The sequence below is a fragment of the Ammospiza nelsoni genome, unplaced genomic scaffold, assembly GCF_027579445.1.
Source record: "Ammospiza nelsoni isolate bAmmNel1 unplaced genomic scaffold, bAmmNel1.pri scaffold_55, whole genome shotgun sequence".
In the NCBI taxonomy this organism is placed as follows: Eukaryota; Metazoa; Chordata; class Aves; order Passeriformes; family Passerellidae; genus Ammospiza; species Ammospiza nelsoni.
The window spans coordinates 1,150,773-1,163,536 of record NW_026683193.1 but is presented as its reverse complement, the minus strand read 5'-3'; the positions used below and the strand labels follow the sequence as shown (position 1 = coordinate 1,163,536).

At 44.7% G+C, this 12,764-nt stretch overlaps 1 pseudogene; it reads left to right on the top strand.

The window, feature by feature from the left end:
• The first annotated feature begins 4,491 nt into the window (after positions 1 to 4,491).
• On the top strand, positions 4,492 to 6,991 carry LOC132087221 (cytochrome b-like; annotated as a pseudogene).
• Positions 6,992 to 12,764: the final 5,773 nt, after the last annotated feature.

Genomic DNA, 12,764 nt, shown 5'->3' with positions numbered 1-12,764 from the left:
TTTTTTAAGTGTGAGAAAAACTACCCAAAGGGTGTTGTTGTATGACATTTTAAAATATACAACGTCAGAATTATCAACTGCAATAAATCAAGAGTTTAAAAAGGAGTGTTTTGGTATATGAATAATTAAAACCACAAAAATGTGCAGATATGAATGCATGTTTTCATAAAAATCATGAAATTCTAGACAAAAAAATACATGCCCTGAACTACAATACAAAGGCAGATAGAACTGTACTTGAATTAGCTCTTTTTACATTGCTGGAGTTTTTTCCTTGTGAAGAGGAGCTAGGGTATTGTTGAAAAAAAGTGGCACAAGCAGGACGGGGCAGCGCGCTGTGCTCCGTGCAGAGGCTGCCAGGGGCTGCCCGAAGAGCGCCCTGCTGCAGCCAGAGCCCTCCCGGCCTGGGGCCTGGGAGCAAAGGGCCAGGGCAGGCACCTCCTCCTCGTCCTGACCCTCCACCGCTCCCTGCTGCTGCTGCTGCTGCTGCTGCTGCTGAGGGAAAGAGACTCTCCTAAGGCCCCATGAACGAATGCACTTACACAGCCCTGGGGATGCCAGTGAAGGAAACCACGTGTCACGTAATGCATGTATGACCAGAGTCACCAAACACCACCTAAACATGGAATTGTTGCACCTCTCTAGGACAGGCAGAAATTGAAAGAATTAATTGGAGACTTCAGGGCAGAAGAGGCCAGAGGAGGGAAACAACTCTAAAGGGAAAACCATCATATCTGGAGGGGGAAACATCTCTGCCTGCTCAGAATCAGTCGAGGGAATATGTGTCTAATCCTAGCCAGAAAGGGATGTTTTAGGTGAGCTTTGCACCTCCAACTGCCTTGGACCAGAGCCAGGAAGATTCAATTATGCAAATGTTACATAGATAGATAGAGAGAGAGAGAGAGAGAGAGAGATTGACAGATTTCGTTACTGAAATCTCTCTTTACTGTCCCCTCTGTGTTGCTACAGACATCAGAACTTGGTAGCCAGTGCCCTGCTCAATTACAATCCTGAGACTGCTCTCCTGTTGCTTCAAAAAAGCACACGCCTGGGGAATCTGGAGCGTGTAGGTCCTTACGGAAAGGGATCAGACCCAGAGCATTGCACTGGGAATTGCACTCTTTGTGCATCTGTGCTCGGGCAAGTTCTTCTCTTGGACTCAACCACACTGGTGGTGCTAAAGTGGCTGGAATGAGAAATAAAGCCCATCTCCCTCCAGCTCCTGTAATCTCTGAGGAGCAGCTGGAATGCAAGGGCATTGACCTGCTGCTCAATTCCCAAACAACACACACTGATTCCCTGGGCTGCAAAAAGGCACGGTCACTACTAAGCTCAAAGTTATGTGTGAGGCCATGCTGGAACCACAACAGCTCCTTCTGCACCAAGGTCCCTGCACAGAATGATGTGTTCTCATGCAAAACTACTGCATTCTCCAGAAGTGATACATTGGAAATTAAAATTCTAGCAGACTCAGTCCCAGTGCTATAAAAGGGCAGAAAAAAATGATGAAAACAACTTTAGTTGGGAGAAAAAGAAAATGAAAAAGCCTCTTCCTCCCAGCAAACAAACAAAAAAAAACTACTAAGGAAAAAAGGGGGAGAAGTTGCTTCCAAAAGCAGCTCAAATATTTGGATGCACTGGGGAAATGCTGAAGGTCCCTCATGAGGCTCCTCATGTCCAAGCAGAAGCTTCTTCTGCGCCTCCTCACTGGCCTTGTGCTCCACCCCCTTGCCCAGCTCCCCTGTCCTTCTGTGCACACGCTGCAGCCCCTCCATGACTCTCTGCTTCCCAGGGGCCCACAACTGCACACAGCACTCCAGCTGTGGCCGCGGCGCTGCCCAGCACAGGGCCACGCTCACTGCCCTGCTCCTGCTGCCCCACTGCTGCTGACACAGGCCACCATGCCCTTGGCCTTCTTGGCCACCTGGCCACACGCTGCCTCATCTTCAGCTGCTCAAGACCGGCAGCAACCCTGGCTTGTTTTGGCCTATGCAGCTCCCCAGCCACAAAATTGCCTATTTCACTTCAGATACAGCAGGCACCATTTCAAGATGGCCTTCCTTTTCTGAGCAACGTAAGACAGCAGTCAAAGACTTGCAGCTTCACCCCCACTCTGGGCTCCAAGGCACTTGCCAAAGTTGCAGACTTCAGTGCAAAATGGATCAGCAGAAACTTTCCCCGTCTGCTGTTTGCAGCTTCTCAAAAGCCAAAAGTCAATTGAGTCAGCAGTGACTCTACAAGTGAAGAACAACTCAAGAAAACTGCAGAACACTTGCACAAGCCAAAGACACCTTTCCAAAAAGGGAAAAGAAACCAAGAAAGCCTTTTGACCTCCAGCACTACCACATGTGCCCTTGGCCATGACCCCACACAAGTCCAGAGATGGAGCTTCCCTGAACCAAGCAGCCAGAAGCACAGCCGGAGCCCCCAGCTCTGCACTGCCCCAACAGGACAGGTCAAAGGCCAAGTTCTGCGGTCACTGCCTAGAGGAAATCCCTAGCTCCTGGCAGGACTCCAGCACCCAGCATCCTCAGCCTGCAACAGCAAAGTACTGGCTGCTCCAAAACTTGCAGCTCTGCCTTGCACTAAAGACAGCACCACACACAACTGGCACTTACAGGTCTGGAATAGGGCGGTGAGAACAACGTTGGAGGGTTGTTGTCATCCACCTCATTTTGCTCCTCTTTGGCTTCTTCTGCAATAACAGAGAGAGTCAGGGGAAAAACGGCTCTTGCTCTTCTTATCTTGTCTCTACTTATGTGAAAAAAGGGTCAAATAGTAGATTGAAAAGGAAACACCATATACAGCAAAAAGCGCAGGAGCAAGATGGTGAATCATTATAGCACTGCTCTGCAAGTTTGCAGGCTGTGCTGCAACACCAGAAAAAACAAGGCGTTTGAAAGTGTGCAAGTGCCCACCTAAAAATGACTCATGCACGAGGTTCCTCCTGCACTGGGCAAGGCCTAGGGCTGCTCTGACACTCAGGCCTTCCATGCACCAAGGCAACCTTCTGATGTCACTATGACGAGGTGGCAACCATGCCCCGACAAGACAAAGCAAACGCTCTGTATTGGTCTGTGAATTTATACCAAGCAATAACCAATCTTCCCTACAGCAAATGCAAAAGAGCCTGGGAAGTTCTCCTCTGTCACAAAGCAGCACAAATTCTCCTTGTGGGCCAAAGCCTGTTGTTCATGGGATCCAAGAGGAACTCCAAGAATGACCTCAGCTGTGGCCGTGGCGCTGCCCAGCACAGGGCCACACTCACTGCCCTGCTCCTGCTGCCCCACTGCTGCTGACTCAGGCCACCATGCCCTTGGCTTTCTTGGCCACCTGGCCACACGCTGTCTCATCTTCAGGTACTCAAGGCCACCACCCCTGGCTCCTTTTGGCCCACGCAGCTCTCCAGGCAAAAAGTTGCCTGTTTGACTTCAAATACAGCATCCACCTTTTCAAGATGGCCTTCTTGTTCCACAACTGCATCTTCTAAGGAGATGTCACTAAATTGACAGGAATAGAATTCTCAGTCTCTCTGACTAAATTGAACTGGGCTAATTCTACTCTCTGGCATGTTGCTCTTAGTTCAGTGTTCTCCTCTGGCTGCTGTCAGCAAGTGACATTTTCTCTGCAAAACTGAGTTTGTAGTTCTTCAGGACTCTGAGAGGGAAACTAGGAACTATCCACTTACGCCTTTGTTACCTTTGTTGAAGGCATCAAAATGGATTTTCTTTCGGTCTCCCTAGCTGGTCCTCTACTGCTACTGGCCAAGGTGACAGCTAGCTCTAGAATTCTTAAACACTAGGAACATGAAATGTCCCTTTCTCACTCAGCTCAGAATCAGCACCGCTGAATACACGCCTGAGGTGACCTGTAGTGGGCACGGGAAATGAGTCAGATGCTGTGAGAAAACTGCCTGGGCTGTTGAATCCCACAGAACAAGTAAACCCAAACAAGCTGATTTCCTGTTTGCCAACTTCCCTCCAGGAGACACGTTTCATTCACACAGCCAGCAAGAGATCAGGACAATGTTCTTGGTTGTGCCTACAATTTGGCCTGTTTTGCCAGTAAATGAGTAAAAACATAACCAAGAAAATGCAGGTTCTTCTTTAACACTCAATGCTACTGTTCTACCAAAACCATAAAAATGCTTCTAAAATCCTCTCCTTCAGGTACTTTTTAAAAAAAAATCAGTTGCATGCACCAATTCTTCTAAACTTGCTGGAAACTGTTGCCCAGAAAATCTTCCCCAAAATCCCTCTGAGCTCTGGCATTTCTGTTGTGAAACAGCACAGCAGCATCTCCATGGTTCTTGAGCAGACACTCACTGCTTTGGAGTTTGCATTTCATTGCAATGGGAAGATCACTATTTTAGCACTCAGTCAAGGGTCAAGGTAGACAGTCAGATTATTTCAGGAGAAACTGTAGAAGGAAAGAATCTTCCCTGAATTCTGGGAACAACTACCTACTATTCTTCCTAATCACCATACTCATCCTAATCATTGCCAACAACCTATTTGTCCTGTTGATTTCCTGAGAAGGAGTTGGAATCATAACCTTCCTACTAATCAGCTGATGACACGGCTGAGCAGAGGCCGACACCGCCGCCCTCCAAGCCGTAATTTACAACTGAATCAGAGACATCAGACTTATCCTTTGCATAGCACAACTAGGCTCCACCACAAACACCTGAGAAATCCAACAACTTCCTACCCCATCCCAATCTCCTACACTACCTCTACTAGGTCTCATCCTAGCTGCAACCAGAAAATCCGCTCAATTCGGCCTCCAGCCATGACTCCCAGCTGCAATAGAAGGGCCAACGCCCGTATCCGCCCTACTCCACTCCAGCACAATAGTAGTTGCTGGAATTTTCCTACTTATCCGAACCCACCCTCTATTCAATAATAACCAAACCACCCAAACCCTGTGCCTCTGCCTAGGAGCTTTATCCTCACTATTTGGAGCCATGTGCGCCCTCACCCAAAACAACATTAAAAAAATCATTGCCTTCTCCACTTCAAGCCAACTAGGACTAATAATAGTCACAATTGAACTAAACCTACCCGAACTAGCCTTCCTCCACATCTCAACTCACACATTCTTCAAAGCCATGCTCTTCCTATGCTCAGGCTCCATCATTCACAGCTTAAATGGAGAACAGGACATGTGAAAAATAGGAGGACTCCAAAAAATACTCTCCACAACCACTGCATGCCTTACCATCGGCAACCTCGCCCTAACAGGAACATCGTTCCTAGCAGGATTCTACTCAAAAGACCAAATAATTGAAAGCCTAAACACATCCTCCTCAAACACTTGAGCCCTACTCCTAACCCTTCTAGCCACATCATTCACCACGGTACACACAATCCGCATAACCGTACTAGTACAGACCGGCTTTGTTTGAATTCCGCCCTTGACCCCAGTAAGTGAAAACAACCCCGCAGTAACTTCCCCTGTCACTCGCCTTGTGCTGGGAAGCATCCTGGCAGGATTCCTCATCACCTCATTCATCATCCCCACAAAAACCCCTCCAATAACCATGCCACCCTCTATTAAAATAACCTCCCTAATTGTAACAGCCCAAGGCATTGCTTTAGTTCTAGAAATTTCAAAAATAGACCAAACACTCATCCTCACAAAACAAGCTCCCTTCTAAAACTTCTCAACATCCCTAGGATACTTTAACCCCCTAACCCACTGCCTAAGTATAACCAACTTCCTCAAAGGAGGAGAAAACATCGCATCCCACCTAACTGACCTCTCCTGATACAAAATACTAGGTCCAGAGGGGCTAGCCAGCCTGCAACTAATAGCAACCAAAACTGCCACCACCCTCCACTCAGGCCTAATCAAAGCTTACTTAGGATCATTCGCCTTATCCATTCTCATCATCCTCATATCCACGTACAGAAATAACCAATGGCCCTCAACCTTTGTAAAAACCACCAAATCCTCAAAATCATCAACAACGCCCTAATCGACCTCCCAGTGCCATCAAACATCTCAACATGATGAAACTTTGGGTATCTAGTAGGCGTTTGCTTAATTACTCAAATCGTCACAGGTCTTCTGCTAGCTATGTACTACACAGCAGATACCAATCTAGCCTTCTCCTCTGTCGCTCACATATGCCGAGACGTACAATTCGGCTGACTCATCCGCAACCTCCACACAAACGGAGCCTCCTTCTTCTTCATCTGCATCTACCTACGCATCGGCCGAGGACTCTACTACGGCTTATACCTGTGGAGGATATTATTAATAGTTGGTTAGCTGAGAAAGGCCATGCTGACATAATGCTGCTGGTTAAGCTGAGAGAGGGAAGTCAGCAGTCAGTAAGCTGAAAGGAGAAGTCAGCAGTCGGTGTCCAATGACAGGCACGGACAGACTGCCCTTGCCGCAACATGAGGATAGGGAAGAGAGATTCTTCCTGAGAATATGTAGAAAGTATCAAAAGTATAACCATAAGAATGCAGAAGTAGGCGTAGTTGCTGATATGTAACTAACCAATCCTGAGCTCAACTTTTGCAATATGTATGAAGCTCATTATGAACTGTATTTACCCTGCTGTACTAATCAATAAAATCGGGCCTGTGATGATCTAATTGATGTCCTGGTCTCCTTCCGTCGACACATACCTAAACAAAGAAACCTGAAACATTGGAGTCATCCTCCTCCTAACCCTCATAGCAACTGCTTTTGTAGGATATGTCCTACCGTGAGGCCAAATATCATTCTTAGGAGCTGCAGTAATCACAAACCTATTCTCTGCCATCCCTTACATCGGGCAAACACTAGTCAAGTGAGCCTGAGGCGGGTTCTCTGTTGACAACCCTGCACTGACCCGATTCTTTCTCTCCACTTCCTCCTTGCCTTCGTCATCGTAGGCCTTACTCTCGTCCATCTCACCTGGTTTACACCCTTTATCCTCCGATTAAAATTACAAAAGGACAACGCATCACACAATTGGTACCACTATCACAAATGACATCGGGAATACAATCATTTACTGGGCAAACACGGAATGAAAAAGGTTTTGGCTCTACTGGCGTTACGCTTTTGACTGTGGATTTACAAAATAGATCAAAGCAAAAGGTTTTAATTACTTATGGGCATCAAAGCATAACCCTTTATGGATTTTTGGATACAGGAGCAGATACCAGCATCATTTCTCCAGAAGCGTGGCCACAACATTGGCCTCTATTTCCATCATCAAACATGCTCACAGGAGTAGGAGGATTTACATTGGCAAGCAGATCGCCGCTTTTGTCTGTGTGCATTGAGAATCGACAAGTATCTGCTGTGTTTTCAATTGTTCAACTGCCTCCTACAGTTTCCTGTTTAATTGGAAGGGACATTTTAACACAATTGGGAGTGGTGTTAACTAATCAGCACCCTTTGGGGTAATTGCCATTGCTTGGACTTTCCCCATTCCACTCACCTGGAAAACGGATACACCGGTGATGGTTAAGCAATGGCCATTAAAAGGGGAGAGTCTTATGCATGCCCATGAATTGGTAAAGGAACAATATACAAAGGGACACCTACGACTATCCACGAGCCCTTGGAATACACCTATTTTTGTAATCAAAAAGAAATCAGGGAAATATCGTTTGATACATGATTTGAGGGCTGTAAATGACCAGATGGAACCAATGGGGGCCTTACAGCCTGGTCTTCCAAATCCAGCTATGATTCCAGAACACTGGCCACTTTTAATTATTGACCTAAAGAATTGTTTTTTCACTATTGGGCTGCATCCTGATGATATGAAGAGGTTTGCTTTTACTTTACCAGCAATAAATTGTGGAGAACCGGATAAAAGATTTGAATGGACGTCTCTTCCGCAAGGCATGCGCAACTTCCCCACTTTATATCAGCTTTATGTTGATGCTGCATTATAGCCACTACGTCGCAAATGGCCAGCAACTGTAATATATCATTACATGGACGATATTTTGTTTGCACAGCAACAGCCATTCTCCTCTTTACAGATTAACAGCATTAAAAATACTCTTGCTGCATATTCACTTGTTATTGCTACAGAGAAAATTCAAACTACAAGGCCCTGGAAATATTTGGGATGGACTTTGACGGATCAGATAGTAATACCTCAAAAATTTGAATTACAATTGGACATTAAGACTCTACACGATGCACAGAAGTTGCTGGGAGACTTACAGTGGCTGAAGCCCATTGTGGGAATACCAAATCATTTATTAGAAACCCTTTGGCCTTTGTTAAAGGGCGTTGACCCTACTACTCCTGTACACCTGACAAAGGAGCATCATCTTGCTTTGCAGCAAATTAGTAATTGTGTACAGCAAGGGTATGTGTCTCGTCGACAACTTGATCATCCCATTGACCTTACTATTTGGAATAGCCCTTGCCATTTGCCTGGTGCTCTCTCTCAACTACAAAAGAAAACGGGGGAGATACGGGTGTTGGAATGGTTGTCACCACCACTACAGCATAAGAAAACAATATCTTCAAAAATTGAACAATTGGCTGCATTAATTAAAAAGGGGCGTCTCAGAATTCTTGAAGTGGATGGTAGAGAACCTGCTAGCATTAGATTGCCTATGGAAGAAGAAACCTTGGACTGGTACTTGATTAATTCGAAGGATTTACAGGAAGCATTATTGATATCATTTGCTAAAGTAGAGACTAGCAAATTAGTGCCTAGAGTTTTGCAATGGATGACAGAATGGAACTGGATCACTCGACCTTTGAGAGAAAAATAACCCATAGAAGGAGCTATTACAGCTTTTACAGATGCAGGAAAGAAATCAAGGCGTGCTGCTGTCACCTGGCAAGAAAAAGGACAATGGAAGCATCAACTCCTCACAGCAGACCTTGCAGATAGCTTACAAACTCTGGAATTGTTAGCAGTAGTATGGGCAGTGTCCAACTTACAGGAACCTTTAAATGTGGTCACAGACTCTATGTATGTCACAGGAGTAGTCAGACGGATAGAGGAAGCGGCAATTAAGGAAGTGAATAATAAATGATTGTATGAGTTACTGATACAGTTAAGGAAAGCTTTACGGGAGAGAAAAGCAGCGTATTCTGTGATTCATATTAGGAGTCATAAATGGTCTGAAGGTTTAGGAGAAGGGAATGAACGTGCAGATAAATTGGTTACCCTACCCATTGATAATTCTTGTCCTATTGATAAGCATACATTGGCCAGAGAAGCACATAGTAGGTATCATCAAAATGCAAGAGGATTAGCAAAACACTTTGAGCTGAGTTTGTCAGAAGCCAAGGCCATTGTTAGAGCATGTCCAACATGTAGTTATCATAATGGTGGAATAGGTCTAGGCATCGGGGTTAATCCTCGAGGTTTAGAAATAAATGAGAAATGGCAAATGGATGTTACACACATAGCTAGATTTGGTAAAGTCAAGCATGTGCACGTCACTATAGATACATATAGTCATTACATATGGGCTACGGCTCAGGCAGGAGAGAAAGCTTTATACGTTACCAGACACCTGTTAAGTTGCGTCGCTGTTATGGGAGTACCAAAGAGTATCAAAATGGATAATGGTCCAGCTTATGTAAGTGCTAGAGTCCTAGTAAGTGCTAGAAATTTTTGAATCAGTGGTCTGTTAAGCATGTGACAGGTATTCCATACTCCCTTACTGGACAGGCAATAGTGGAAAGAGCAAACGGCACCCTTAAGCAGTATATTGAAAAACATCAAGATTTGAGAGATCCACAAGCATGTTTGGCTAAGGTTCTGTATGTGATTAACCATTTATGTATTTTTGGGGAAGACGATACCCCCCCCTGCAATTAAACATCACCCAAGGTCAGGTCAGGAAACTACTAAGGAAACAGAGGTTTGGGTCAAGTATAAGAACCCGAGTACAGGATTATGGGAAAAACCTGCAAAAGTATTATATTGGGGTCGGGGGTATCTTTGTGTTTCCTCACCTACAGGGCCTTTGTGGGTGCCTGCTAAGTGGACTAAACCTGTTTTTGATGCAGCATCTGGTGGATCGCCTTACGGAGAAGGACAAGGAGCGACTGGGGAAAAAACTGCTTCTAGTCCTACAACCACTACTGTTACAATTGAAGGGGTACTCGAAAGCGGTGGACAGAGCACTGACACATCACTACCGGACAGCCCAGGAGCTGATTGGTTTTATTGACTCATTATCAACCTTTCGTTTAACAAATCCAGCGAAAGAACATTGCCTTGACTGTCACAATCCACATTGTGCTGCTTGGATAGCCCTACGTTGTGGGGGTTGTGATAGAACTTTTTGGATAGAACAATCATTATTGTGGGATTTGTGGTGTCACACTTGTGAGCACGAGTACACGTGGGGTAAAAGCTGGCAAGATGAATTAAGGAGACAAACAGGGCAAAATGCATATATAGCTTTAAATCTTTATGAGTCTCCTGAACAGAAAATTCTTGCTTATTATCGATGGGAGGTACAATGTATTGTGAATAGAATTAAGGTTCAAAGTAAATCACGCATAGTTTCTATAAGGTGTAGGAAATTAGTACCTTTAACACAGCATTCAATTGTAGGACCCTTCAAGAGGAATCCTGATAGAGCACTAGATTGCTGCATTGAAAAGTTGCAAAAATTGAGTTTGCAAGTGGCAGGACCAGTAAAATTAGGAGCAGCAAGATTGAAGATAGATAAGAAAAGGAAGGCAAAAAAGGGAACGATTTCATCTGAGTAAGGATATCAGTGAGCCTTCAAACTTACCTCATGCTATACCTGTAAGCAAGGATGCTGATTTAGAGTTAGATCAGTATATTCAAAAACTGACTCAGCCTTACAATAGACAATCTAGCAAACCAGGGAAAAGACAACGAAGAAAGGAAAAACAAAGCAAGCAGAAAGAAAAATGAGGTTTGTTCTTGTTATACTGATCAATGCTGTAGCAAGTGAAGCAGTAGGAATAACACACTTTAGTCAACCAAGAGAAAATTTATGGGTGACACTTGCTAATCAAACTAACCAATCATCGCTTTGTCTTAGTCTTGGAGGAGTCACTAACCCATTTCGAACATGCCTGGTGGGACTTCCGCTGTGGTCTCCTGGAGAATTTTGCAGTTTGATAAACAATCAAACCTTATGTATGTCTAACATGTCAAACATCACACTGCCAGTACAACAAGGGTATACTGCAAGTCAGAGTGTTGGTATCGCCAATGCTTACTAATCCAATCACTTAACACTTCTTTGCATTCTCCTCCTGAGGAATTGGATCTTTTTGGAAGTACAAACGCCAGTATGTCTAACACGACAGCTGGCGGATGGTTTAGCTTCAAATTTTCGGATGCTCAGAATTTAAACCAACCTAAAGAAACATGGGCCACCCTAGATTGATCCCTGAATGTGAGTAAATTCTCTCCGCAGCATTACAGTCAATGTAACGGCACAAATATCACCGCACCAATGAAATTACCCATAGGAATATTTTTGATTTGTGGAGACAGGGCGTGGAATGGTATACCAGCCAAACCACAGGGTGGATCCTGTCATTTGGGGAAATTGTCATTGTTTCACCCTAACGTATCCTTGCTAATGCAGCTGAGTCTAAATTCAAACAGGAAGAGACGTAGCATACATGACTTAGACTGCAGCCAGATAGGAGATCCACAGTTTTGGGGTACATTCAAACAAGTGGTAGTTTCAACTATCTTGCCAGGAGGATCTGCCAATAAAGCTATGAATTTAGCAAAGCAATTAGGGTGCTGGGCAAAGGATGAGCTAAACAAGACATCACAAATTCTAGACATGCTAACCGCAGATGTGCAGAGTGTTAACCATGCTGTTTTGCAGAATAGAGCTGCTGTAGATTTTTTGCTCTTAGCACAAGGGCATGGATGTGAAGAGTTTGAGGGAATGTGTTGCATGAATTTGTCTGATCATTCGGTGTCCATTCCCACTAAGATAAAAGAACTGCAACAGGGACTTCACAGTCTCAAGGAAGAAGAAGGATTAGGAATTGGTGAATGGCTTAAAAGCTTAGGACTTGGGCCATGGCTGAGGAACATTGTGATCTATGCCATAGGACTTCGGGGTGTAATTTTACTGTTTTTGCTTATTTTGCCTTGTATCTTTAACTGTATTCAAAACATGGTCAGCCGTACAATAGCAAAAACCTGGCACACTAGTCTTCTTGCTCAAGAAGAAAACGGGGGAAATGTGGAGGATATTATTAATAACCAATCTAGCCTTCTCCTCTGTTGCTCACATATGCCGAGACGTACAATTCGGCTGACTCATCCGCAACCTCCACACAAACGGAGCCTCCTTCTTCTTCATCTGCATCTACCTACGCATCGGCCGAGGACTCTACTACGGCTTATACCTGTGGAGGATATTATTAATAGTTGGTTAGCTGAGAAAGGCCATGCTGACATAATGCCGCTGGTTAAGCTGAGAGAGGGAAGTCAGCAGTCAGTAAGCTGAAAGGAGAAGTCAGCAGTCGGTGTCCAATGACAGGCACGGACAGACTGCCCTTGCCGCAACATGAGGATAGGGAAGAGAGATTCTTCCTGAGAATATGTAGAAAGTATCAAAAGTATAACCATAAGAATGCAGAAGTAGGCGTAGTTGCTGATATGTAACTAACCAATCCTGAGCTCAACTTTTGCAATATGTATGAAGCTCATTATGTACTGTATTTACCCTGCTGTACTAATCAATAAAATCGGGCCTGTGATGATCTAATTGATGTCCTGGTCTCCTTCCGTCGACACATACCTAAACAAAGAAACCTGA